This window comes from Neofelis nebulosa, chromosome 10 (genome assembly GCF_028018385.1).
Source record: "Neofelis nebulosa isolate mNeoNeb1 chromosome 10, mNeoNeb1.pri, whole genome shotgun sequence".
NCBI classification, from domain to species: domain Eukaryota; kingdom Metazoa; phylum Chordata; class Mammalia; order Carnivora; family Felidae; genus Neofelis; species Neofelis nebulosa.
This window is the reverse complement of record NC_080791.1, coordinates 98,787,078-98,814,347: the sequence shown is the minus strand read 5'-3', so window position 1 is coordinate 98,814,347 and position 27,270 is coordinate 98,787,078. Positions and strand designations below refer to the sequence as shown.

At 40.8% G+C, this 27,270-nt stretch overlaps 1 protein-coding gene and 1 pseudogene across 10 annotated transcripts in view; one reads left to right on the top strand and one right to left on the bottom strand.

Moving 5' to 3' along the window:
* Window positions 1-27,270, top strand: part of AMBRA1 (autophagy and beclin 1 regulator 1) — a 181,631-nt gene that overhangs the window by 2,551 nt on the left and 151,810 nt on the right. For 8 of the 10 annotated variants that reach the window (XR_009249969.1, XM_058688811.1, XM_058688808.1 and 5 more), the window contains exon 2: window positions 23,029-23,139. The exons of the other annotated variants lie outside the window; for them this stretch is intronic. The gene's annotated coding sequence lies outside the window, so the exon portion shown is untranslated. The remainder of the gene's footprint in view (window positions 1-23,028; window positions 23,140-27,270) is intronic. 10 annotated transcript variants of the gene reach the window in all.
* Window positions 17,661-18,633, bottom strand: LOC131486646 (cell division control protein 42 homolog; annotated as a pseudogene).

Here is a 27,270-nt window from a genome sequence, read left to right as displayed (position 1 = left end):
CTCACAGTCCTGAGATCAAGAATCGCGTGCTCTTCCAGCTAAGCAAGCCAGGTGTGCCAAAACTTTTGTTCTTTTGATCATGCTGCTTTCTGCTTCTTATTAATACTGAGTCCATACATTTATGATCTTCAAGGATCTTCATGAATGTTGACAACGTATCTCACTATTCCCATTTATCCTGCTCTGAAAGCAGTTTGAGAAAAAGTTTTGTTGTTAGTACACTGAAGTCTCTTTTTTTAAAGATACGTCTCAGCCTTGATAGAGTTATTTTGGAATGGGATGCAGATCTTTTTGCCCAGTGGTTTGGTTTACCAAAAAAACCCCCAAACCAACAAACAGAACAAAATAAACAACCCCCCCTGGCCCCCAAAACTCCTTAAGTTCCTTTAATCATAGTCATTCTTGTTTTCTTCTCCAATTGTTCCTCATAAACCCAGAGAGAACTTTCTGTTTCTTGTCATAATTTCTGTTTGTACAGAAGTACTATGGTACAACTTGTCCTGTGGCTTGGGGGTGATTTATATTTTACATTTTCAAGCCCCTTCTCCCCCCACCCCAAAGTTAATCTTTCCCCCTTTTTGCAAAGCTAAAATTAGTTACTGATAGATAAAAATTTTGTGATCAGTTATTGTCAGAATGTATTTATGTGCCCAGTAGTATGTGGCAGTCTGCCAAAATGATGTAGTGTGAAGAAAACAGATTAAGGAATCAGGAGACCTGGATTTAAGTCCTAGGCTTATACACTTCATAGCTGAGAAATCCTTTACAAATTATTTAAGGAGACTGTAGGGAAGGTTGCTCCCCTTTACTGGGCATTTACTATGTCATGTTCTTCACAGGCATCATCTCATTTAATACAACAGTCCTTTAAAGTAGATATTATTTTCCCAGTGGATACTGAACTCAGAGTACATAATTTGACCAAGATCACACAGCAAGTATGTAGCAGAGTTGGGATTTAAAAACAAGGCTTTGAATACTTTTATGAACCTTTGTTTAGAGAATGGGAAAGATAATACTTTTATCATAATATTTCTATTGAGAAAAAAGTATGTGAAACTGCTTTAAAAAGATAAAGTGCTCTTTAGATATTAACTGCTATGCTATCTTCCAGCAATGGTGAGCAGTCATCTAAGTTCTTGGACAACTTGTTTCTTTCAAGGCAACATTATGCCTGACAGTCATGGAGGATAGAGGTGACAAACATTAAACCAGCATTGGAGGAGCTTAACTAATATGTGTGTGGAAAGGAGTGAATGCCTGGAAGTGCCAGTGAAAGAGAAGTTTTAAGTGCTGTATGTGTAGATGGGGTGAGGCTGAGAATATTTACCCCCCCTCTTCCAGTTAGTCCTGCCTGTGTGTCTATAGATTAATGTAGTATCTTTTCCATTTTGTTCTCTGTCTTTTCTTAGGGTTGATAATCTCCACTTCTCCACCTAAACTTTTTCCTTTCTTTGTTGAGTATTGTTCTTGTGCTGTGTTGTTTCCTAAGGTACAATGTATTCCTATCAGACCTTTTGGAACTACTTCTTTTCTTTTTTTCTTTCTTTTTTTTTTTTTAATTTATTTTGAGAGTGATAGAGAGCGAACAGGGGAGGGACAGAAAGAGAGGGAAACAGAATCCTAAGCAGGCTTCAGGGCTTCAGCACAGAGCCCGCTGCAGGGCTTAAACTCACAAACCATGATATCATGACCTGAGCTGAGATCAAGAGTTGGATGCTTAACCAACTGAGCCACCCGGGTGCTGCTGCTGCTGCTGCTGCTGCTGCTCCTCCTCCTCCTCCTCTTCTTCTTCTTCTTCTTCTTCTTCTTTCTTTTTTTTTTTTAAGTTTGTTTGTTTATTTACCTTGAGAGAGAGGGAGAGAGCATGGGGGAGAGGCAGAGGGAGAGGGAGAGAGAGAAAACCCCAAGCAGGCTCCACACCATCAGTGCAGAGCACAAAGGAGGTTTGATCTTACAAACCATGAGATCATGACCAGAGCCCAAATCAAGAGTCGGATGCTCAACCAACTGAGCCACCCAGGTACTCCCAAGTTTGTTTATTTATTTTGAGAGACAGAGAGCAGCCGTGTGAGTTGGGGAGGGGCAGAGAGAGAGAGAGAGGAGACAGAATCCCAAGCAGGCTCCATGCTGTCTGCACAGAACCCCATGTGGGGCTTGATCTCACGAACCGTGAGATCATGACCTGAGCTGAAATCAAGATTCTGATGCTTAACCAATGGAGCCGTCCAGTCTCCCCTATTCTTTTTTTTTTTTTTTTTTAAGTATATTTATTTTGAGAGAGACCGTGTGTGTGCGCAAGAACTGTTGAGTGCATGCATGCATGTGTGAGAGCAGGGGAGGGGCAGAGAGAGAGGGAGAGAGAGAATTCCAGTTTCTGCACTGTCAGCACAGAGCCCTACATGGGGCTCTATCTCATGAACTGTGAGATCATGCCCTAAACCGAAATCAAGAGCTGATGCTTAACTGCCTGAGCCACCCAGGTGCCCTGGAACTATTTCTTGATTGTGACTCTGTGTTTCAACCCTTTCCTTTTCAGACTTTTGTTCATCTAGTAAATATTTATTGAATGCTCATTAAATGCTGGGATACAAAAGTAGACATGAATATTCTTACTCTTATGGAGTTTATTCCAGTGGGGAGCAGAGTTGACCAGGAATCTGATGGATATTGAAATTTAGGCTGTGCTCTGAAAGAAACAAGGGCTGACAGCAAGATGAAGAAGTGAGGAGGGCACTGGGTGTTCATGGGGAAATTGGAGTCTTCAGTCATGGCACCTTTTTAACGTTTATTTATTTTTGAGACAGAGAGAGACAGAGCATGAACAGGGGAGGGTCACAGAGAGAGGGAGACACAGGATCTGAAACAGGCTCCAGGCTCTGAGCTGTCAGCACAGAGCCCGACGCGGGGCTCGAACCCACGGACTGTGAGATCATGACCTGAGCCGAAGTCGGACGCTTAACCGACCGAGCCACCCAGGCGCCCCAGTCATGGCATCTTTTAAATTTTTTTTTTTTTTTTAACGTTTATTTATTTTTTGAGACAGAGAGAGACAGAGCATGAATGTGGGAGGGTCAGAGAGAGAGGGAGACACAGAATCTGAAACAGGCTCCAGGCTCCGAGCTGTCAGCACAGAGCCCGACGTGGGGCTTGAACTCACGGACGTGAGATCATGACCTGGGCCGAAGTCGGACGCTCAACCGACTGAGCCACCCAGGCGCCCCGAGTCATGGCATCTTTAATCCCGTTAAAAAGTTGCAATCACGACATATCATGATTCAGTAAATTAAGGTTCTCTTTCTGCCATCACAGTGGAAGTCTTCATTTAAAATTGCTACATGTGGGGTGCCTGAGTGGCTCAGTCTATTAAGTGTTTGATTTCAGCTCAGGTCACGATCTCACACTTTGTGAGTTCGAGCCCTTCACCGGGCTGCACTGACAGTGCAGAGCCTGCTTGGGATTCTCTCTCTCTCCCTCTCTTTTTGCCCTTCCTCCACATGCATGCTCTCATGCCTCTGTCTCTCTCTCTCTCTCTCTCTCAAAATAAACAAATTAAAAAAAAAAAAGATAAAATTGCTGTATGTAATATTTGTTACTTAGTGTATGGTGACACTGGATTTGGCATAATAAAGGATCACTATGACTTAGAAATGTCCAGCATGCTTGGCTAATGAGTTTAATTTTTACTTCTAATGTGACCTGAATTTAATTAGTTTTCATTTGTTAATTTTTTCTAAAATAATTATTCTTTGGAATTTGAGTTCAGTGAATTTAAACACTGGATACGTGACTTCAGATTTATTTGTAGCAGAGACTAAGCTGAAGTACTTAGCCTTATATAAGGGGAAAGATTTAGAAGGATTGTAGTGAAATTGAGAGGGGAAAATGTAGGCTGCTGCTGCTGAGTATGTGTATATGATAATATGTACTTATAATCTTGTTTAGTACCTTTCTTTCAAGATATTAAAAGTGTTTTGTAGCATTTTTTTAGTACTGCTTATTGGAATCATATGTCTGTCTGTCGAATTAACTGAGGCAAATTTCACATTTCATTATTTCATCATTTGTTTATTTCTGCTTCCCAGGATAGAACGTGTAGTTTCCCATGAGTTAACATTGTTTTGTTTTAGGTGTATATGCTTATGATATAATGAAACATTTGAAATTTTGCTGGGTTGCAGAGGATTAATATGCCTGTTTGATTTGGGGAGAGATTTGGAGTATTTCAGCCTAGCTGACCAGTGAAAACAGGATAGAAAAATATGTCTTCCCAGACTCTTGAATAACAGCCTGGTGGCACTGATTCTTGGAGCCAGGCAGTCCGAGTCCAAATCTCAGGACCACTATTTACTAACTCTGCAACTTACGTAAATACTTAACGTCTCTGTGCCTTTCTTCATGTGTAGAATACCATACAATTGTGAGAAATGAATGAGAGAATATATGTAAAGCATTTAGAACAGCAGATATTGCTATATATGCCACCTGTTATTGTTTTCAATATTATTATTATAACACCTTAAAGATTATATGTTCCCCAAAAGGACAACAAACAGTAGTGATGCTTAGATTGAAGTTCAGTGTCTTCTGAGAAAACTTAAACAGGAAACAGGAAGTTCAAGCAGTGTATTTGTTTCTCCTTTCCCTCAGTGTGCTTCAAGTTAAAGTGAGAGGGTATGTCTTTACTGGGAGAGAGAAACCTAGAAAGCAACAGTGTCTGACAGAATTCCAAGTAGAAGAGACATGACGGAATTTTGAGGATTCTGTAATATGTATGGTAAAACAGGCCAGAGCTATTTTAGGAACAGAAAAACATTTCTTTGCCAAACAGGTAGAAAATTTTAGCATGTGAATTTTACCATGTATTTGAACTGTGATTAGTACTTGAACGATTTGGAAGAAGTTGTCTAAAGGCATGGAAGAGAATGATATTTAGGGAAAAGTCAAAGTTACCAAATCAACTTGGGTAAACTTCTGGAAGAGTGAACTTGTATTTCATATAGTGGTACAGGAATGCAGTAGAGTTAGTTTTTTATTCCTCTTGTCCCTTTATGCCATCATAAATTGTGGGTGCTTCAGTCTTTACCTTAACTATCCGTTTTTGTTTTCCTCTCTGAAGTCTGTGTAAAATTCCTGTGCTGTCATTTAAAAAACCTATTTAAGGGGCGCCTGGGTGGCGCAGTCGGTTAAGCGTCCGACTTCAGCCAGGTCACGATCTCGCGGTCCGTGAGTTCGAGCCCCGCGTCAGGCTCTGGGCTGATGGCTCGGAGCCTGGAGCCTGTTTCCGATTCTGTGTCTCCCTCTCTCTCTGCCCCTCCCCCGTTCATGCTCTGTCTCTCTCTGTCCCAAAATAAATAAAAAATGTTGAAAAAAAAAAATTTAAAAAAAAAATAAAAAACCTATTTAATGAAGATAGTGGAGTCTTGTTTTTTTAATTAATTAATCCATCCATTCATTCAGTAAATGTTGTCTACCACTGTGGTAGGTGTTATGATTACCATGATAAGAGCTGATCAGAACCGTGCTTATTGAAGTGCTTTGTGCCAGGTACTGTACCAAGTGCTTTGTGTCATTAATTCTTTTCATTCTTACAGTTTTGTGGTGTAGGTACTTTTATTTTCCTCATTTCGTAGATGTGGAAATTGTGGCACAGAGAGAGGTTAAGCAGTTTGCCCAAGGTCTTAGAGCCTAGTTAGTGGCAGCACCAGGATTTGAATCCAAGCAGTCTGGCTCCATAGTCTCCTGCTCTTAAGCCCTAAATTATACTGATTCTGAACTACTTTAAATAATTCTAAACTCTCTAAACTGCTACCACTGTACTAAGACTAGAGTGACAAAAATAGACTCTGTCCATGCTCTTCTAGAGATTGTTGTCCATAGGGGAGAGAGATGGTAAACAAAAAATACGCTAATAAATGTGTGATTGCAAAGTGTATCAAGTCCTATGATGGAGAAGTGAAAAAGAGATTATAGTAGGGGACCCTGAATTATATTGGAGCCTTGGGAAAAGTTTCCTGAAGATGTGATATTTAAGCAGAGATGAGAAGGCTGAAAGGGAAAGGCAAAGGGAATAGCATGTACGAAAGCCTTGGGGTAGGAAGGAACGTGGCACAGTCTGAGAAGCTGGAAGAAGTACAGTGAGCAGTGGGGGAGGAAGGAGAGGGGCACAGGATGAGGATAGAGACGTAGGCAGGGTTGTGTTAAGGATTTTGGACTTTTTTCCTAAATATAACTGGAAGCATTGGAAGGTTTTAAGTATGAGTGTTGTGACCCTAATATATGATTTTAAAAGGTTGCTCCAGCTACGTTGTGGAAAATTTTGGAAATTTGTGGGAAAAATTTTGGAATTTGGAAAATTCGAAAGAGAAGTGGGGGAAGTATGATAGTTAAAGATGTCTTTTTGTGGTCCAGGCAGAAGATGACCATATCATGGCTTGGACTAGGCTGTAGGCAATGGAGATGGGAGGAAGTAGAAAAATTGAATAGATACATTTTTTTTCCCCCCAATAGATATTTTAGAATTAGGACAGGCAAGACTTAATGATGGATTGAATATGTGGGAGGAGGGAAAAGTCAAGTATGATTCTCAGATTTCTGGCATGAGCATCTGGATAGATGAAGTTGCCATTTCTGAGATGGAAACATTTGAGGAGGAGCAGATTTTGACTAGAGTTGGGGAGCAGGAGGAAGACCTCAACTTAAGCCCTGCTGAGTGTGAGCTTTCTGTTAAAAACATGTGGAGATATCCAGCAAGGAGCCTTTGAGTGCTGCTGGCAGGCGTGCTGGCAGTAAATCTGATGCTCTTAGTAGAGAGGTGGTATTTACAGTCAAGGAAAATGGTAAGATTACCTAGAGAGAATGTGTGTATAGACTAGCAGGAGAGTGTTCCCAGTCAAGATCCAAAGAATTTGAGGAAACCTCAGAAATCCACTGAAGTGGATTTAAAAAGTGGGACGGGAGGAAGTGGAGATGGTCTGTATATTTTGGTAATTAGCATGTCTGTCTTCCCAGAAGAAGTAATACTTTAAGAAGAAGTAATATAATGTCCATGAAGATAGGAATGATACCTTTTTATTTTCTTCTTGGTGGCCTAGCCTTGGTGTCTTGCCAGGAGGTTGGATTAAAGGAGAAAGAGGTTTAAAAAAAGCTGGGGGGTGGGGGGGTGGGGTGGCGAGAAGAGGTCAAGGAATGAGGGTAACTGCAGAATGGAAAGAGTAGTGATTCTCATGATTTGTATATGTGGCCTTGGAATTTAAGGGTTTATGTACTTTTTAGTTTTGCTGTCATTAGCTTCTCTTTTCAATTCCCTACTTAATGTGTCTTTGTATTTTGGCCTTTAAAATTTATTCCTTACTTTTATTTTTTCTTATTGCTTTCCTGTGGTCATTGTTGCTATAGTCAATTTGCTCATGTGCTTGGTTATTTACTTTATCTTTAAAAAAATTTTTTTTTAAATGTGTTTGTTTATTTTTGAGACAGAGAGAGACAGAGCATGAGCAGGGGAGGGGCAGAGAGAGAGAGGGAGACACAGAATCTGAAGCAGGCTCCAGGCTCTGAGCTGTCAGCACAGAGCCGGACATGGGGCTTGAACTCCCAGACTGTGAGATCATGACCTGAGCTGAAGTCGGACGCTTAACGGACTGAGCCACCCAGGCGCCCCTACTTTATCTCTTTATTCAGTCCCGTATTTATTGGTTCTTACTGCCATATAGAGTACATATAAATGTGACTCTAGACTTTATTTTGGTTTCTCTTTTGTTTCCCATTTACATATTCTTTGCTTAAGAGTCTAATAGGCTATAATGAGATAATATTAAACGTTTTGGCTACCAGTCTACCTAGAATTTTATATGATGATTTTTCTGGGAAGGGCTAAGCATTTTATGGATATTGTCCCCACTAATTCTTCTAGCCTTCCCTTTTTTTTTTTAATTCAGGTGAAATTCATATAACGCAAAATTAACCATTAATTAATTAATTAAAATTTTTTTCTTAATATTTTTTTATTTTTGAGAGAGAGAGACAGAGCACAAGCAGGGAAGGGGCAGAGGGAGAGAAGGAGACACAGAATCTGAAGCAGGCTCCAGGCTCTGAGCTGTCAGCACACAGCCCAATGGGGACTTGAACTCACAAACCACTAGGTCGTGACCTGAGCAGAAGTCAGATGCCTAACCACTGAGCCACCCAGGCACCCCTTGTTTATTTATTTATTTTTTAAAGTTTTTATTTATTTATTTTGAGAGAGAGAGAGCATGAGCGGGGAGGGGCAGAGAGAGAGGATCCCAAGCAGGCTCCGCACTATCAGTGTAGAGCCTGATGTGGGGCTGGAACTCATGAACCGTGAGATCAAGACCTGAACCAAAATAAGAGTCCAACGCTTAGAGGTGCCTAGGTGGCTCAGTTGGTGAAGCGTCCAGCTCTTGGTTTCAGGTCAGGTCCTGATCTCGTGGTTGGTGAGTTCAAACCCCTCATCGGGTTCTGTGCTGATGGTGCGGAGCCTGCTTGGGATTCTGTTTCCCTTTATCTCTGCCCCTCACTTACTCTCTGTCTCTGTCTCTCTCTTTTTTTTTTTTTTTTTTTTTTTTTAATTTTTTTTTTTCAACGTTTTTTATTTATTTTTGGGACAGAGAGAGACAGAGCATGAGCGGGGGAGGGGCAGAGAGAGAGGGAGACACAGAATCGGAAACAGGCTCCAGGCTCCGAGCCATCAGCCCAGAGCCCGACGCGGGGCTCGAACTCACAGACCGCAAGATCGTGACCTGGCTGAAGTCGGACGCTTAACCGACTGCGCCACCCAGGCGCCCCTGTCTCTGTCTCTCTCAAAATAAACTTAAAAAAAAAAAAATTGGACACTTAACTGACTGAGCCACCCAGGTGCTATTTATTTACTTTTTTTTTTTTTTTTTTAAGTAGGCTCCATGCCCAATGTGGGGCTTGAATTTATGACCCTGAGATCAAGAGTCGCAAGCTATACTGAGTGGGCCAGCCAGGTGTCCCTTAAAAGATTTTATTTTTAGGAGTTCCTGGGTGGCTCAGTCTGTTAAGCTTGGGACTTTGGCTCAGGTCATGATCTCACTGGTCCAGAGTTAAAGCCCCATGTCGGGCTCTGTGCTGACAGCTCAGAGCCTGGAGCCTGTTTCAGATTCTGTGTCTTCCCCTCTCTTTGCCCCTCCCCCACTCATGCTCTGTCTCTTTCTCTCAAAAATAAACATTAAAAAAAAATTTTTTTTTTAATGTTTATTTTTAAGTAATTCTGCAAACCCATTGTGGGGTTTGAATGTACAACTCTGAGATCAAGAGTCACATGGTCTGCTGACTGAGCCAGCCAGGTGCCCCAGAATTAACCATTTTAAAGTGAACAGTTCAGTGGTGTTTAATACATTCATAATGTTTTGCAACCACCACCCTCTATTTAGTTCCAAAACATTTCGATTACTCCAAAGTAAAACAGTTTCTCTTCATTTCCCTCCTTCCACCAGCCCCTGGAAATCAGCAGTCTGCATTCTGTATCTATAGGTTGATATATTCTGAATTTCTTATACAAGAGGAATCATAACAATATGTAACCTATTGTATATGTATATATCATAATTTGTTCCTTTACCCATTGAAGAACATTTGGACTGTTCCCACCTTTTGGAAATCATGAATAACGCTGCTGGAAACATGCATGTACGTGTCCTTGTTTTCAGTTGTTTTGGGTATCTACCTAGGCGTGTAATTAATTGTAAGGCTATCTGGTAATGTATTATTGTCATGATTCTTCCTAAACCATAGGGATCAAGCCAACATCTGCAGCTTCCACAGAGTGAGTGATTTGAGAGTTGTTGGCTGGGCTTAGATTGGGATTGAGAATCTCTTGCCTTTATATTTAGTTTTTTGAGGAACTGAGTTCTCCTAACATACTGGTTTTATCATTTGCATTTTACTGATGGGGTAATTGAGGTACAGCATCTGCATGGTTTTAACTTCCTGTCATCTTCAGAGCAAGTCAGTGATGGAACTGGGAATTTAAGACTCTTAATCATGTTCTTTGTCTAAGATGACCCATTTAAAGCCATGTTGCATTTACATGAAGCTGTTTAAAATGGGCTTCCTATATTTTATAATCTCTTGAAGGGATATTGTTCAGGTGGTATTAAGCAGATGTTCTTTTCCCATAGAAGACAAGAGGGAATGTGTTTTAATTGCAGCAGAAGGGATATAGATTACAAATTAGAAAGAACTTCCTGACAACAAGATACTGGGATATTACTGAGGAAGGTTGTGAAATATGTTCTTCAAAGACTCAGTAACTGTCTTTGTAGGATGACTCAAGCATGGGCTTGTTAAGAAATGAAGGAGATGAGAAAGATGACTTCTGAGGTCCCTGGTAACCAAACCCCAGGTAGTTAATCAAAACAGTATCTCTGGCATTGTAATGAGTATATTTTCATTTTCTTTATGAAGAAATAATCAGTGGAGACTAGGTAAATTGCTCAAGGTCTCCTAGTAAAATGGAAGATTAGCATTCTGAATCTTCTTGGCTCCCATGTTCAACGCTCAGGGATGTGTTCTTTATCGTAAAGGAATCTTTTCATGGCTATGTGATGTATTATTGTTGTGATTCTTCCTAAACCATAGGGATCAAAGCCAACATCTGCAGCTTCCATAGTGTGTGTGATTTGAGAGCTGCTGGCTGGGTTTAGATTAGGACTGAGAATCTTTTCCTGTAAAAATTGTTTTGGTCTCCTGTTACACATGTAGAAATGGAAACACATTATCAATAATAGACTAAGGTAATAGATTCTTAATGACTGTTTAGAAGGGCCAGATTAAAATTGCTTAAGGAAGGTGCACATGACAGATGTATTTTTGTTTTGTAGTGCTTGGAAAAATAGAAGCCCAGAAGATGGGCAAATGAGCGAACATTGGTTCATGCTGTAGAACATAAATATAAAAATATTCATTAAATGTTGTATTAAATTGCCAGTTTATTTACTATTATTTTTTTTATTTTTTTTTAACATTTATTTATTTTTATTTTTTTAAAAAATTTTTTTTTTCAACGTTTTTTATTTATTTTTGGGACAGAGAGAGACAGAGCATGAACGGGGGAGGGGCAGAGAGAGAGGGAGACACAGAATCGGAAACAGGCTCCAGGCTCCGAGCCATCAGCCCAGAGCCCGACGCGGGGCTCGAACTCACGGACCGCGAGATCGTGACCTGGCTGAAGTCGGACGCTCAACCGACTGCGCCACCCAGGCGCCCCTACATTTATTTATTTTTGAGACAGAGAGAGACAGAGCATGAACGGGGGAGGGTCAGGGAGAGGGAGACACAGAATCCGAAACAGGCTCCAGGCTCCGAGCTGTCAGCACAGAGCCCGATGCGGGGCTCGAATTCACGGACCGCGAGATCATGACCTGAGCCGAAGTCGGCTGCTCAACCAACTGAGCCACCCAGGCGCCCCTACTATTATTTTTTTAATGTTCATTTACTTTTTGAGAGACAGAGCTTGAGTGGGGGAAGGGCAGAGAGAGAGAGGGAGACACAGAATCCAAAGCAGTCTCCAGGCTTTGAGCTGTCAGCACAGAACCCGAGGTGTGGCTCGAACTCACGAGTCTTGAGATCATGACCTGAGCTGAAGTCGGATGCTTAACTGCCTGAGCCACCTAGGCGCCCCAAAATTGCCAGTTTAAATGCTCAGCTCAGGAAATGTAATTTAACTGAGAACATTAACACATTCACCTGACACTTTAGGGTGTACATTAAAGAATCTCATCTATTGTTAAAAAACACCTTTTGAGGTTCATGGGTCATTGACTGGGAAGCTAAGCTGGGAGGGGGTATTATCATTGGTAGGTTGCTTTAATGGAGGATTTATTATGTCTATTTCAGTTGAGCTGTGGGAGCATTTACTTGTTCACTTCTCTGCTACTACAGATATCATCAAATATACTTATTGAGCTTTCTTGAATTGGTAACAACTGTTACCTCTGCAGGATAAAAGAGAGGGGAGCCAACTTTTGAATACTTAACATGTAATGGGAATTTTATATTTGTTCCTCCATGTAATATTCATAACAAACCAATGAAGCTCTATAAAATGGATGGTAGTATCTCTATTTTAAAGGACAGGAGGGGCGCCTGGGTGGCTCAGTCGGTTAAGTGTCCGACTTTGGCTCAGGTCATGATCTCACGGTCCGTGGGTTCGAGCCCCGCGTCGGGCTCTGTGCTGACAGCTCGGAGCCTGGAGCCTGCTTCGGATTCTGTGTCTCCCTCTCTCTCTGCCCCTCCTCTGCTCATGCTGTCTCTCTCTCTCTCTCTCTCAAAAATAAACATTCAAAAAAATTTTAAAAGAAATAAAGGACAGGAAAAATGAAACATTTTCTTGCCAAAGTTTATACAGATGGTGAATGGCAAACCTGAGATAGAGAAGTTGGAGTCTTTAAGTTAATGTTATTCTTTTTTTCTTTTATATACTATCACTTCTTTCTTTCTTTCTCCTTCCTCCCTCCCTCCCTCCCTCCCTCCTTCCTTCCCTTCCTCCCTCCCTTCCTTTCCATGCCCATTGTGGTCTTATGACCCTGAGACTAAGGGTTGCATGCTCTACTAACTGAGCCAGCCAGGTGCCCAGAGTTAAGTGTGTTCTTTGGAGGTGCCTATGGGGTGGCGTGAGAGTCAGGAAGAGTTTTGATTCTCCCACTCTGCTTAAACCAGAGCAGCTCATTTTGATTTCTTTTATATGTTAGTGTTTTCACATAAGATTTCATCTGGAAAAAGGGTTCTGCTTCTTTTTAAAAAAAATTTTTTTTAATGTTTTTTATTTATTTTTGGGACAGACAGAGACAGAGCATGAACGGGGGAGGGGCAGAGAGAGAGGGAGACAGAATCGGAAACAGGCTCCAGGCTCCGAGCCGTCAGCCCAGAGCCTGACGTGGGGCTCGAACTCACAGACCGCGAGATCGTGACCTGGCTGAAGTCGGCCGCTTAACCGACTGCGCCACCCAGGCGCCCCAAAGGGTTCTGCTTCTTAAAGAAAAGAAAGCAACCTGGAAGGCCACTGAGGAATCATGAAAGAAAATTAGTTAAAAAACGTGAAGATTGAAAAGTGGCTAAATTACATAACTGCCAGTTGGGAAATTATGTCAAAATTTTAAGTGACTTGATGTCCCAGCCACATATGCAGTGCAGTTATTCTGTCCTTAGGGAGTGTGGGATAGTGGGAAAAGAGCAGGCACTCTGGAGTTGGAATTAGCCCCTGGGGTGGCTGTGGAGTTTGGGAATATTTCTATAAACCTAGTGTGTGCAAACACCTCTCTTTCAAGAGTGGCTGTAAGGATCAGAAAGAACCTTCACCTTCAAGTTGCCTGGCTCATAGTGGATACCCCTAAAATACTAGCTGTTGCTGAGATGATGATGATGTTGTTGATGGCTTTTTTAATTTTTTAAGAATCTATTGACATCCCCCCCCCCCCCGCCAAATACCTGAAGAACTTCTTCCATACCAAGGATAGGCAGTCCTTTACCTCTATGTGTACCTCATTATGGTGTTCAGCATGTTTGTTTTTGATAGTTTTTGAACTGTGCATGATTACTTATTCATGGATGCATCTATTGTTGATGAAAAGAGAAAACCTGAACTTCATTAAGTTCATTTTCATTGAACTTAAAAGAAAGAAGCAGTAGTGAAAAGGAACCCCATACAATGACTTGAGAAACCTGGGCTTTTGTCTTAGAGCTACCCTTAGTGAATCTTGTAATGATGGACAGGTGAATTTAACTTTGTAAGATCTTATGTTCAAAATGATGTCTTCGTCAGTTTAAATTCCGTACATCCATTGTTTGACCAGAAAGGTTAAAGATAGATCATTTTCATTGCCAAAATTTTAAAAAATTGCATCATTACTTTTAGAGAAGGAGCTTTATGCTGACCTGAGTTGGCAGGCCTTCATTTGTTCTTATTGAGTATGACCAAAGCAGTGTTTTATATGGAAGGATGTTGTATATCAGAGCAGAATTGAAATGAAGAGCAATTAATTGTAAGGAAGCTAAAGTGAGAGATTATCATTTGCTTTTGGGTGGATAGCTGGATTCTTCAAACGCATAGCACTTTGTACTTCCTTGTGGGTAGTACTTGCCACATTTCAGTATAGTAGCTATATAGTTACAGTATACAACAGTTGCAGACTCCCCACCAGACTGAGAGCTCTTTGAGGTTTTGTTTACCTTTCTGTCCCTGTTACAATAGTGCTACATAGTATACTGTCCCCAAAATATACTAAATGGGGGAAAAAATTGGATCAAAGTCAGCAGACATATGTGGAAAATGGCTTCTGCCTAAATACACTAAAAACACTAAATACAGTGTTAAATTTATTGACTCTCTTCTGTTAGTATGTGGTAATATAGAAAAACCGGATAAAGTAGGAAAAGCACACGTTTTATAGCTTTGAACACCAACTTTACCGTGTACTCACTGTTTGACTATGGGTGAGCAATTTCACACTGAGCCAGGTTTTTTTGTCTGTAAAATGGGACTGGGGTAGGAGGGAGCTTTAGAGATAGAATATATAAAACATTAGCACTCAATAGAAGTGGTAGTAGCTATTACAAAAATGGATGTTTTAAAAATTATCGACTGTACATTTTGCACTTCTGCTTGAAGGAGTAATATATTTTCAGAGAAGTTTGTTTGCTTTGCCTTGAGTATGTGGGAGAATTATCCCCTCTAGCACTTTTCTGCTGAAAAGAAATCTTTTAGCATTTCTTCCTCTGTGGGCCCCGGAGGATAGTTCCATGGAGGAGGCATTTGGGATCCTAGAATAGCTGCTGAAGACCTTGCATTTGTGCGGATCTCTTTACAATACTGCTTCTGTATTGTACGGTACTCTCTTTTTCACTCACTAAATGATGCTGTCTCAGCTACTGTATATTAACATGATAAACATTGTCAGATTTGTACCAGTCAGAAAATATTCTATACCTGCCATCCTGCTTGGCACTTAAAAGATTTTTTAAGCTCTTTATGATACAGTCATAATAGGTGAAGTAGGTAGGTTGCAGGGTAATATGTAGTATATATAATCTCATTTTGATACACAAAACATCTAATAAGATGCCTACATGTTTGTCTAAGCAGTGAGTTTGCATAGTTATCTCAGGAGGGTGGAAATGGGAGGGTTTGGGAGGGCGATTGATCAGACTAATTTTCACTTGTTACTGAGGAGCATATGTTACCTTTTTTTTTTAAGTTAAACTTTTATTTTGAGATAATTGTAGATTTACATGCAGTTTTAAGAAATAATGTGAGAGAGAGAGATCAAGTGTACCCTTTACCCAGTTTTTCCCAATTTTAATAACTTACAAAACCAGGATATTTCCATTGAAACAAGATACAGAACATTTCTATCACTACAAGGATCTCCCTTGATGCCCTTTTATAGCCACACCCATCCCCAAATCATAAATCATCAGGCAAGTGCAATGGGTAAAGTTGCAGTAAAGCTTTCTGCAGAGAATCAAGGGAAAATACCCATAGGAGAAGGCGGTCCATCTCCTACTTCCTTTGCCCTATCTGTAATCCGCCCCCCCCCCCCCCCCGACTAATCTGGTCTTTGTTATTTCAAGAATTCTATGTACATAGGTCAACTACAATTTAAAAAGGATGTAATTGTATGCCCCACTGACTGAGCCAACCAGGTACCCCCATATGTAGCTATTTAGTTATAAAAAGTTTTTTTTTTAAGTTCATTTATTTTTGAGAGAGAGAACATGAGCATGAGTAGGGTAGGGACACAGAGAGAGAATCCCAAGCAGGTTCCATGGTGCCAGCACAGAGTCCGAAGTGGGGCTCAAACCCACAGATCATGACATCATGACCTGAGCATATGTAACCTTTTAGATTGGCCTTTCCACTCAGCCTAATTCCCCAGAGATTCAACTTGGTTGCCTGAATCAATCAGTATAGTTCCTTTCTTTTTAACTGCTGAGTAGTATTTCATGTTTTGAATGTTACACAGTTTGTTTAATCATTTGTCCATTGAAGAACATCTGAATTTTTCTCTAGTTCCTGGCTATTAGGAATAGAGCTGCTGTGAACATTTGTGTACAAGTTTTTGTGTAAGTTTTGCATTTCTCTGGGATAAATGCCTGAGAGTGTGGTTGCTGGGTTTTATGGTATGTCTTCTTTAAATTAAAAAAAAAAAAAAGGGAGAAATTGGGGTGCCTGGGTGGCTTAGTTTGTTAAGCGTCCAAATTCGGCTTGGGTCATGATGTTGAGGTTCCTGAGTTCCAGCCCCTTTTTGGGTTCTGTGCTGACAGCTTAGAGCCTGGAGCCTGCTTCAGATTCTATGTCTCCCTCTGTCTCTGCCCTTCTCTCACTTGTGCTGTCTCTCAAAAAATAAATAAACATTTAAAAAAATTAAATAAAATTACAAATATTAACTAATACAACCCTCCAGGAGGCAAGTAATGGTTAGCTGTGGTGAGAGTAGTCCCTTTTATGGATAGGTAGGTTGAGGCATGGATGTCAGGGTATATAGCATGAGTCACTGTGTTCTGACTCAGATTCATTTGAATTTATTCATTCTCTCTTCTGAATCAACTTTATAATTATGACCTGCTAGATGTGAGGACACAAAAAGGAATTTTTCTGGATCTGAGGTTTAATGCCGATTCTATAAAAGCAGTGTGTATAGTGGTTAGAGCATGCACTTTGGCAACTTATTTGGATTTTGAATCTCTCCTCCACATGGGCCAATCGTTTCACTCCCCAAGCCTCAGTTTTGTGATTTGCAAAATGAAATGGAGATAATGATAGTACCTATCTTTGTAGTGTCATTGTGAGAAATAAATGAGATAATATGGAAGAGTGTTTAGCACTGCCAGGTGTGTAGCAAATGTTCAATGAATGTTAGATAAAAGTATTGCTTTAAATATATGTTATGTTCTGCCACTTTCGTTTATCAATTGGCCATAATTGGATAAATATTCGGATTTTTCTGCTGTGTACTTACAAGGCTTTAAGATCACTGTTTACTTTTGAAGTAAAGGATTTAAATGCTACTTAAATTTAGTCTTATGTGTAATTAACAATAGGAAGTAATGTTGGATTGTATTTATTACAGTATTAAGTTACATGGAAATACTAAAAAATTTCTCCTGACTTACTCATTTTCTCAGTCTCCCTCAGAAAAATGGGAAATGATGCTCAGCTACTGATTTCCTCCCTTTGATCTGCCCCCCCAAAAACATTCCTTTCCATATTTTTTAATGTTTATTTTTGAGAGAGAAAGGGAGAGAGTGCAAGCAGGGGAGGGGCAGAAAGAGAGGGGGACAGAAGATCCGAAGTGGGCTCTGCACTAACAGCAATGAGCCCGATGTAGGGCTCGAACTCACCTGAAGTTGCAGCTCAACATACTGAGCCACCCAGGCGCCCCATCCTTATTTTCTTCCTAGCGTATTGAGTAATTGAAAATATCCTCAATTTTTTTTTTTTTTTTAACATTTTTTTACTTCTGAGAGAGAGATAGTGCGAGCCAGGGAGAGCTGTCAGCACGGGTCCCAATGCGGGGCTCGAACCCACGAACCATGAGATCATGACCTGAACCGAAGGTCATGTTCGGATACTTAACTGACTGAGCCACCCAGGCGCCACTAAAGTATCCTCTATTTACTTATTTATTTTTGCAAAAACGAATTTTAATTTTTAATCTTAAGTTTGATTTAACGTTGCTTTTAGTACGATGCTGACACCAGCTGTGCAGAAAAGGGTCTGGAGACGTCCATAGCATCCCACCCCTGCGGGTCTTCTTCAGTTCTGGAGGCTCCAGGGCAGCCAATATTGCTTCGTCAAATACGTTCTTCACGCCTTTCTGTGTGAGTGCAGAACACTCCACATACTTGACCGCCTTCAGGTCGTGAGCCAGCTTTTCAGCAGTCTCTGGAGTGACAGGCTTCTGTTTGTTCTTGACAAGTTTCTCAATCTTGGGTCATCGCGGAGATTAATTTGGGTCCCAACAAGGAAGCAAGGAGTCTTTGGACAGTGGTGAATTATCTGAGGCACCCAGTTCTCCTTCACATTTTCAAATGAGGATGGACAGACCACTGGAAAACAGACTGGAAATACATCTGTTTATGGATAACTCAGCGGTCGTAACCTGTCATGATCCTCTTGCCCTGTGGTATCAAAAAGTCCAAGGGTATATGGCTCTCCACCAATCATAACTGACTGCATAGCTGTCAAAAACAGTCGGTACCTACTCCAGTGGAAATTTGTTTGTTGTGTAGGATATCAGGAGGCATGTTTTACCAACGGCACTATCGCCCACAACAACACCCTTAATTGTCTGCATTGCTGAAACAGTTTTGTATCCACTTTAAATATTTCAGATTCATTGATGACCTCAGCTTCTCCGCCGGGGTGTTGGCAGCACTCCTCAATTTTTTTTTTTTTTTAAATGTTCATTTATTTTTGAGACAGAGAGAGCATGATCGGGGGAGGGTCAGAAAGAGAGGGAGACACAGAGTCCGAAACAGGCTCCAGGCTCTGAGCTATCAGCACAGAGCCCGACGCGGGGCCCGAACCCACAAACTGCAAGATCATGACCTGAGCCAAAGTTGGACACCCAACCGACTGAGCCACCCAGGCGCCCCAATTTTTAATTACATAATGACATAAGCGTCTTGAGGGCAAGGATGTTCAGTTAAGTATTCTCAGTGCTTAGAATAGTGCTGAGTACATAAGTAAATGTTCAATAAACATTTCTTGGCTATCATTGCTTTTGCATCTTTCTCCTCCCCTTCCTTTTTTAAAAATCTTTAAAGTTTATTTATTGTGAGTGAGTGGAGGAGGGGGGAAAGAGAGAGAGAGAGTGAGAGAGAGATTGAATCCCAAGCAGGCTCTGCACTGCAGTGAATTTATGAAACCGTGAGATCATGACCTGAGCCGAAACGGAGAGTCAGTCGCTTAACCGACTTAGCCAGCAAGGTGTCCCCTTCTCCTCCCCTTCTTTAACTGTTTTTTTATCCGGAAAGTTGGGGAAATGGAATCCAGGTTCTTAAATCCAGTGATTTATTTTGATTGGGTGAGAAATGTGATTGGCAAGATGGAGGGGCATCTGGACCTTTTAGCATAAGAGCTCTACATTTACTAATTTGACTTCTTTTCCTGAAGCCTTGAGGGAGATTTTTTCTTTCCCTATTCTGGTCAGCCAAGAACCTGACCTGGGCTGACTCTAACATTGGAGAACACCGAACACTGAACACAGTATCTGCCGAGCCAAGGACTGGGAGTCAAGTTCTGATACTATCTGAAGAAAAAGCCTGAATTCAAATCCTGCTTTGGCTACTGATGCCTCTTGCAAAGCTAGATGCATTTCGTAACCTCTTCCAGGTTTTATTTTTCTTAAATAATCTCATCTCAATAATCTTAGTAATCTCATCTGTCCTGGGGTTCGTGAGGATTCTTGGTTAATGTTCTCCAAGCTTTTAACAATACTGTTGCTATGGCTCCTGGGGTTTCCAGGAATCCTGGGGGCAATGTGTTACTGTGGCGGGGGGGGGGGGGGGGGGGGGGGGAGAGTTGCACTTCTTTTTCTCAAAGACTGTGCAGAAAACAGAAAGATGTGATCCTTCATGATTTGAAATCAGCTTTACTTCAGCCTCCTAATATTGTGGGTGGATGAAAGGGATGTTGTTGCCAAAGTCATTAGGTCTGTTTGCCTGAGGCAGTTGGGGTCAGTTCCCAGTTCTGGGGTTAAGCTGTTTTTGCCTCTGAAATTTCTTTCATCAAAAGCTACTCTTTTTTCTCTGCTTACTAATAGAAAGTCTCTCGCCATTTTTGTGCATTTAAGGCTAACCTTCCTGGCTTCTTGATTCTGTTGATAGCTTGGGACTCAAAAATTGAGCTTCACTTTCTTGTTGGTTCAGTGGTTTCCTCCTTGCTCTTCCTTGAGTTTCCAGGGATTCTTGTATTCTTAGTCCGGTTTCCCCAGAATAGTTTGCAGATAACACTTCATTCCTTTTTTCGTTATCCTTCTGAGGTAAGTGACAATAAGGAAAACTGTCAGTCTCAGATTTGGAACTTACGGCTTTCTGTTTCCAGTTTTGATCACACTTTGTGAGTACAAACTCTGCTGTGTTTCAGACATTAGGTCATGTTATTTTTACTTTAGGAACCCTAGTAAGCAAACTCTGCAGCAGAAAAGCTAGTCCTTTTCCTCCTCTTTATTATAAAAACAGTAATTAGAATTTACTTAGTTTTGTATCTTCAAAACATTTTGTAAGGCTGTTAGCCTATTTGTGATATACCATGTAGAAGTGTGCCTTATTCTGAATTGATATATATAAAAAAACATTGGGGGTGATGGTGGATATGAGAACAAAAGAGGTCGTATTGCTTGCTTATCTCTTGGTAAATTTGGGCTGACAGTCTTTGTACCGGGTACTCAATTCATTACCGTGTCTTAGCCTGGCTTTCTAGGTGGAGACAATTGTATTGAAGAGTTTTGTAATTCAGAACATAGATGTTGTGCATATCTGCAGTAGGGGTGTAGGTTCTGTTAGCGTTTTATCTCTGGGCTTTTGGTTCTTATGAAGAATGTGTCTAATTTTGATTGCATTGGTTTTGATTCTCTCAAATTATTTGCTTCTAATCTGTCAGGTGATTAATTAAAGGTCTTCTCTGATTCTGCTTCATGGCTCCTGTAGCTTCCTTTGCACTGTCTCGTAACTGAAGGTGCCAGACTTCTTTGTACGAACTCCTGTTTATTGTGCACTGTCCTTATTGTTAGTTCTTAACTTGGCTTGTACTTCCAAAAGTAGTAACTCTGCCTTGAATGTTTTGTAACCCATTTCTTCTGATGTTCTCCAAGGACATGACTCCTTTGAGTTACAAAAAGGGTATTATTACTTTCAGTTTGTACCTGGAGAAAAATGAAATTCAGCACCAGTGTGATTTGTAAAAGATTATATAACAACTCAGTGGTAAGAGTCCGTCGTTGAAACTTCTTATGTCTTTGTCATATCTCTACCCATTAAATCACATCACCTTTATATCTGGCACTTTCAAGCCCCCAAAATATAATATCTCATATTCCCTTCCCTGCTCTCAGAATGTCCACTGCCTCTGTACTTTGTTCTGAATATGCTGTCTTTCAAATATGAAGCTGCCAGCCCCGGAACTGACACAGCCCTTCAGCCGTATTCTGTGGTCAAAACAAGTCACAAGTTCAGCCCCATATTCGGGTGGGGGGGGGGGGGGAGGGCGGTGAGAAATATGTTATCCCTTGATGGGTGGGGCAGCATGGGAGTAGAGTAGGAAGGATTTGATGGCAACTGTCTTTGGAGAGAGTCTAGCACAGGCTGGTAAACTAAGTTGGTTATAGAGAATCTTGATTTGGAACTAACTCTGGCAGTGCAAGGAGGTCACTAGCACTTTGCCCGCCACATGGATGAGAAAGGGTTGGCATGAGACCATACATGTAAGAGTCCCCTTCTTTTCTCAGATGTGTTTATGTTATAGTTCATGTTTGACAAAAGAGTATACACAGGTTTGAGTATGCAGAATCATATCTTCTGTTGATTAATGTTTTCAAGATTTACGTTCTGGCCTAGCAGCCAGACAGAAGTAAATTTGCTGTGGCATCTATCTCTATTTCCTGTTGATAAGTAATTTTTTTTTTACTTTGATGGAGTTGGTAGTTGTGTAGGGTAAATACAGAGTGGCTGAATTTCATGATATAGTCTCATATGGTATTTTATCAAATTCAGAGTCATTTCTCGTCAAAGACTTTAGAGTCCTTTTTTCTCTCAAAAACCATATATTGATGTAAAGGAAGGGGTGAGAATTTTTTCATTTTCCTTGCTGTCATTCTTTAATTTCTTCTCCTTTGAGGAAATGAACATTCCAAATATTAAGCAAACAGATTTCCAATTGATTTTGTAAGGCAATAAAACAATTATTGAGGGGCTAATACATGTGAGGCTAGTAAATGACTAGAAAGAGAGACTGACTAGGAAGTTCTATCTCAGGCACTATGGAGTTTTCTGTAGTAATTAAGTATTTATACTCTGGAGCCAGACTGCTTGGGTTTGAATCCTGAATCCATCACTGACAGTGTGACTTGTTCCCTTGGGACCTCACGAACCTGATGGGGTGGCTGTGAGGATCATAAATTAGTTTATGTAAAGTGCGAAGAACAGTTCCTGGGACATGAAAAGCACTGTGAAAGTGTTGGGTATTGTTATTTTAACCATTACCCTGTAGTTTTATTTTTTTAAAGATGTCAGTACTCAGATCTTTTATATGAAATGGTTTGGAGACTGCTACAGTGGACAGTTTCATTTTGCCTAAGAGAATTTGTATTAAATTTCATTTATCTGATTTAAAAAATTTTTCTTACTGCTATTTTAACATTTGCTTTTATTTATTTTGAAAGAGATAGAGGGCAAGCAGGGGAGGGGCAGAGAGAGAGGGAGACAGAACCCCAAGCAGGCTCTGCACTGTCAGCACAGAGCCTTATGCAGGGCTCGAGCTCACAAACTCTGAGATCATCACCTGAGCCAAAATCAAGACTCGGACGCTTAACTGACTGAGCCACCCAGGTGCCCCTCTTACTGCTATTTTAATTTTAATTCTTCATTGTGGAATGAAATTATTATTCTAGTACAAGCATGGGCATTCTAGAATAGTGAGCACTTTTCATTTGGTAAATCTTTTCATCTTCATGGTAACCCTGTTATATACCTACTCTCAGTGGTCACATTTTATAGACAAGGAAACTGAAGTATAGGCTGGTTCAGTAACTGTTTCAAGAAACCTTCTTTTGCCAAGAAAATGACAGAGCTGGGATTCAGTTGGCCAGTCTGATTGCAGGGCCCATATACCGCTATACCAGGCCAGCTCTTATTTAGAAATTATGGATTAAAAAATTACTTAAAATTTCTCTATCTGGATTTAACCACATTTATCACTTTGGCATATTCTAGGGTATCTTTTATTTTTTAGTATTTATGCATTTTATGTATTTATTTATTTTTAAGTATGCTCCATGTCCATCGTGGAGCCCAACGTGGGGCTTGAACTCATGACCCTGAGATCAAGACCTGAGCCAAGATCAAGAGTCGGATGCTTAAACTGACTGAGCTATCCAGGTACCCTTAAGATATCTTTATTCTATTTTATTCTATTCTATTTTATTTTATTTCATGTATTTTATTTATTTTGTTTTAATGTTTATTAATTTTGAGAGAGCAGGCATGCAATATATGTATGCAAGCTGGGGAGAGGCAGAGAGAGAGGGAGAGAGAGAATCCCAGGTTGGCTCCACACTCAGCGTGGAGCCCTGCTCAGGGCTTGATCACGACCTGAGCCGAAATTAAGAGTTGGATGCTTAACTGACTGAGCTACCCCAGGTGCCCTGCCCCTAGGATATCTTTTAGAAGTCCATACATAGAACTACACAATTCAGGTAATAGATGAAGTTTTTCTGCTTCCAGGTGTGCTTGCCTTCAGAATGTGTTACCTGTGTCTACCTGTTCTAGATTGGTGATGCTCTCCCTGAATTTTCTTGCCCACCCCTAAGCTCAGTCTAGTCTAGGAGTCAGGCAGGGCTGTGTGGAAGTATTCTAGTCTGGTTGCTGGCTGTGGCACTCTCATTTTGGATTTTGGATTTGGATCCTATATAGTGTCATTTGAAGTATCCTAAAATGTCTTGTAAAAAGTCCTATTAATGAAAACAAAGATGCCAATTGTAGAAAACTGTGTATATTTCCACCTACGTGGAGTTTCTAAAGAGTACTGGGCCACTTTTAGGCCTCTAATTAAAGGCCTGACATTCTGTTGCTAATTTTCCAGTTGTTGGGAGAGCTTTACTTATGCAAGTAGTCCTAGATTTAGTATTTAAAGAACTTTTTTTTTTTCTTGAGAGAATTAACCTTGGGATGGATCCTCTGTGTTATGGAATGTGTGTTGGTATTACACAGTTGATTGGACTCCTAGACTGCCTACTTAGTGCAGTGGAGAGAGATGCAGATACTCAAGAAATGAGGTGATTGGACTCATTTTAACAGCCCGTTCGAGGTCTGTTAGTTTTCTGATTCACACTCCTGGAATGCTGTCGGAAGGTAGGATTTTGGGTCTGAATTTTTAGCCAGGTTGCAGATACAGTTCTGAGTTAGTTCTGTTCTTATTTTTATTTTTATTAGAGTGAGTGTGTGTTTGTGTGTGTGTGTGTGTGTGAGAGAGAGAGAGAGAGGGAGAAGGAGAGAACAAGTGGGAGAGAGGGGCAGAGGGAAAGAGAGAGAGAATCTCAAGCAGGCTGCACACTCAGCACAGAGCCCAACACAGGGCTGGATCCCGCAATTCTGTAATCATGACCCAAGCCGAAATCGAGAGACACTCAATTGACTTAGCCACCCAGGTATCCCTGGTTGTTTTTTAATTCACTTGACTTTTGTAGAGGTAGCTCATATCTCATTTAATTATTTTTGCCACACAAATATCCTTTATTTTCCTGAGTACTTTTTACTTTGTTGTCTGGTAATAGCCTTTGAAGTATTTCTTAGAAAAATCTGCTACTCTTGGGAATGGTGGCATCTTGGGTCTCTGGGGTTTTAGTTGGCTGTATTGTTTGGCGAAGGAGACCACGGTGAACCCTGAGGAGTATTCAGTACTAGTGACAGCAGTAACAGCAATAGTTTTGACACTCCACCACTCTTTGTGTGTTGGAGCCTCACCACAACCTGATGAAGCAAATATTGCCATTCCTGTTTTACAAAGAAGGAAACTGAGTCTCAGGGAGGTTAAGTAACTTGCCTGAAGTCCTCTAGGGAGAAGGTGGAGTAAAGTTTCTGGCATTAGTCAAATTGCTAGAGGAACCTTTAAATCTAACTTTTAGTTCCCACTGGGTTGTGGCATACTCTATAGGTGATTTTTGTTAGTAGTTGTTAAATGCAATTATGTCCTAGAATTAAGAAGAGAAAGTCTTTAAAGGTGGGTTATCTTCCCATCTTTTTTGAGTGCTCAGTCATGTCATGGGGGGTGGGGTTTGTACACATTTCTGTGTGTCCTTCTGGTTCTCCTTGCATAAGGCTTTGGGGGACGGAGAATTGATTCTGGGGACTGTGTAATGGCATCACAGAGACTATTCTTGGCACCCTTTGTCTCAGCCTGCTTTAAGGGACAGATTGGGAAACTTGTTTCTTCTTCCTTTTTAAAAAGAGGAATGAAAAACACACTTGACTGGCACTTCCTCCTCAGCAACAGGGCCTGTCTGGCTTCAGTCTGATTTAGCTCCTTTTGTTCCTTATAGAGAACAAAGTAAAGTCTCTTCTCAGGTAGCTGTAAGGAGTGGAAGTCTCTTATCCTTTTCAAGAAACAGAGCAAATATTTTTCTTCAGACAAAAGAGGGACCGTGCAATTGTTTCAGGCCCTTTGACTTCTGGCATCAGTCCAGCTTTCTCTTGTTTGAACTTTTAGTGTGTCTGGGTCCTTAGGAATTGATAGATAAGCTCTTTGGTAAGCTCAGACTTGAGTTTTTAGTTTTCTTGATAACTGGTATTTGTAGTAGCTCTTTCCTCTTCCGATTCCTGTAGGAACTTCAGGTCATACCACAGTTTTCTGAATCATACGATGTTTGTGACCTATATTTTCTTCCTCTTGAGTCACACAGGTTCAGAAGGTCAGATTTTTTTTGGTATGAATTGGACTGCTGCTATTTTTACCACATTAGAAGATTGTAAATGGTTTACTTATCTAATTTTTAAAGTGTATTTATTCTGAGAGAGAGAACGTTTGCGTGTGAGTTGGGGAGGGACAGAGAGAGAAAGAAGGAGAGAGAGAATCCCAAGGAGGCTTCATGCTGTCATTGCAGGGCTCGATGCAAGGCTCGATCTCACTAACCCGCAAGATCATGACCTGAGCTGAAATCAAGAGTCAGATGCTTAACTGACTGAGCCCACACAGGTGCCTCAAGATTATAAATGGTTTAAATGTATTTCTGTGAAAGTAGTTTTATGTCACACTCTTAAGACAAGGGCCCCTCAAAACTCATTAAAAAAATTTTTTTTTAATGTTTATTTTTGAGAGGGAGGGAGAGAGATAGAGAGCGAGCGAGCAGGGGAGAGGCAGAGAGAGAGGGAGACAGAATCCGAAGAAGGCCCTGGGCTCTGATCTGTCATTGTAGAGCCTGATGCAGGGCTCAAACTCATGAATGGTGAGATCAGGACCTGAGCAGAAGTTGGATGCTTAACTGACTGAACCACCCAGGTGCCCCAAAATTCATTTCTTCTGAACTTCTCTGTATTAGGTAAAAGAATTATAGGCTCAAAAAAAAAAAAAAATTAGACTCAGTAAAGGATTAAGATGAACTAATGGGAACTGTATTTCTGGCACCTTCCTGGTTAATGATTATTCAGCTGTGTGGCGGTTTAACTTCCAGACTTTTGGTACTAAACCGTGAGTTGTTAGGGTCACCAAGTAGATTATTTCCTTCCAGTTACTTCATCCTTAGTTTATTCAGGAGGTTGGCCTGCAGAATGTTGACATGTTCAGTGTGTACATATTTATATCATGCACTAATGAGGGATGAGAGCTGTCCCGTGAGGATATAGGCTAGAGTTTGTTCCTTCATCACTCCTTAGGGAACTCTGCTGTATCCGTCTAGGAACTTGGAGTTGTGTCTTTCTGTAGAGTCTTTCTGGCTTTTTACATTTTAATATGCCAGGGAGAAAACTCCTTTCAGCACAGGCTATAAATATTTTCCCTTCTGTCTGTGTTTGGATACGTCTAGTTGTATACTTTTCATATTGCAGCCATTTGTGAAATGTAAAAAGCCCATTGTTGTTTCACTTTTACAATAAGCATTTATTACTTTTTAAATTTAAAAAGTGAAGAGAACATTACCTCTTCTAAGTACTAAGTCACTTATAGTCCCACCACCTAAAGACAAGCATGGTTAGTTGGTTTTTTTTTTAATGTTTATTTATTTTTGAGAGAGAGAGAGAGAGAGAGAGAGAGAGAGAGGAGGGGAGGGCGGAGAGAGGGAGACACAGAATCCGAAGCAGGCTCCAGGCCGTCAGTCAGCACAGAGTCTGACGTAGGGCTCGAACCCACCAACTGTGAGATCGCGACCTGAGCGGAAGTTGGATGCTTAACCAACTGAGCCACCTAGGTGCCCTAGTATTTTTTTTTTTTTAATGTTTATTCATTTTTGAGAAGGAGAGATAGTGCATGAACAGGGGAGGGGCAGAGAGAGAGGGGGACAGAGGATCCAAAGTGGGCTC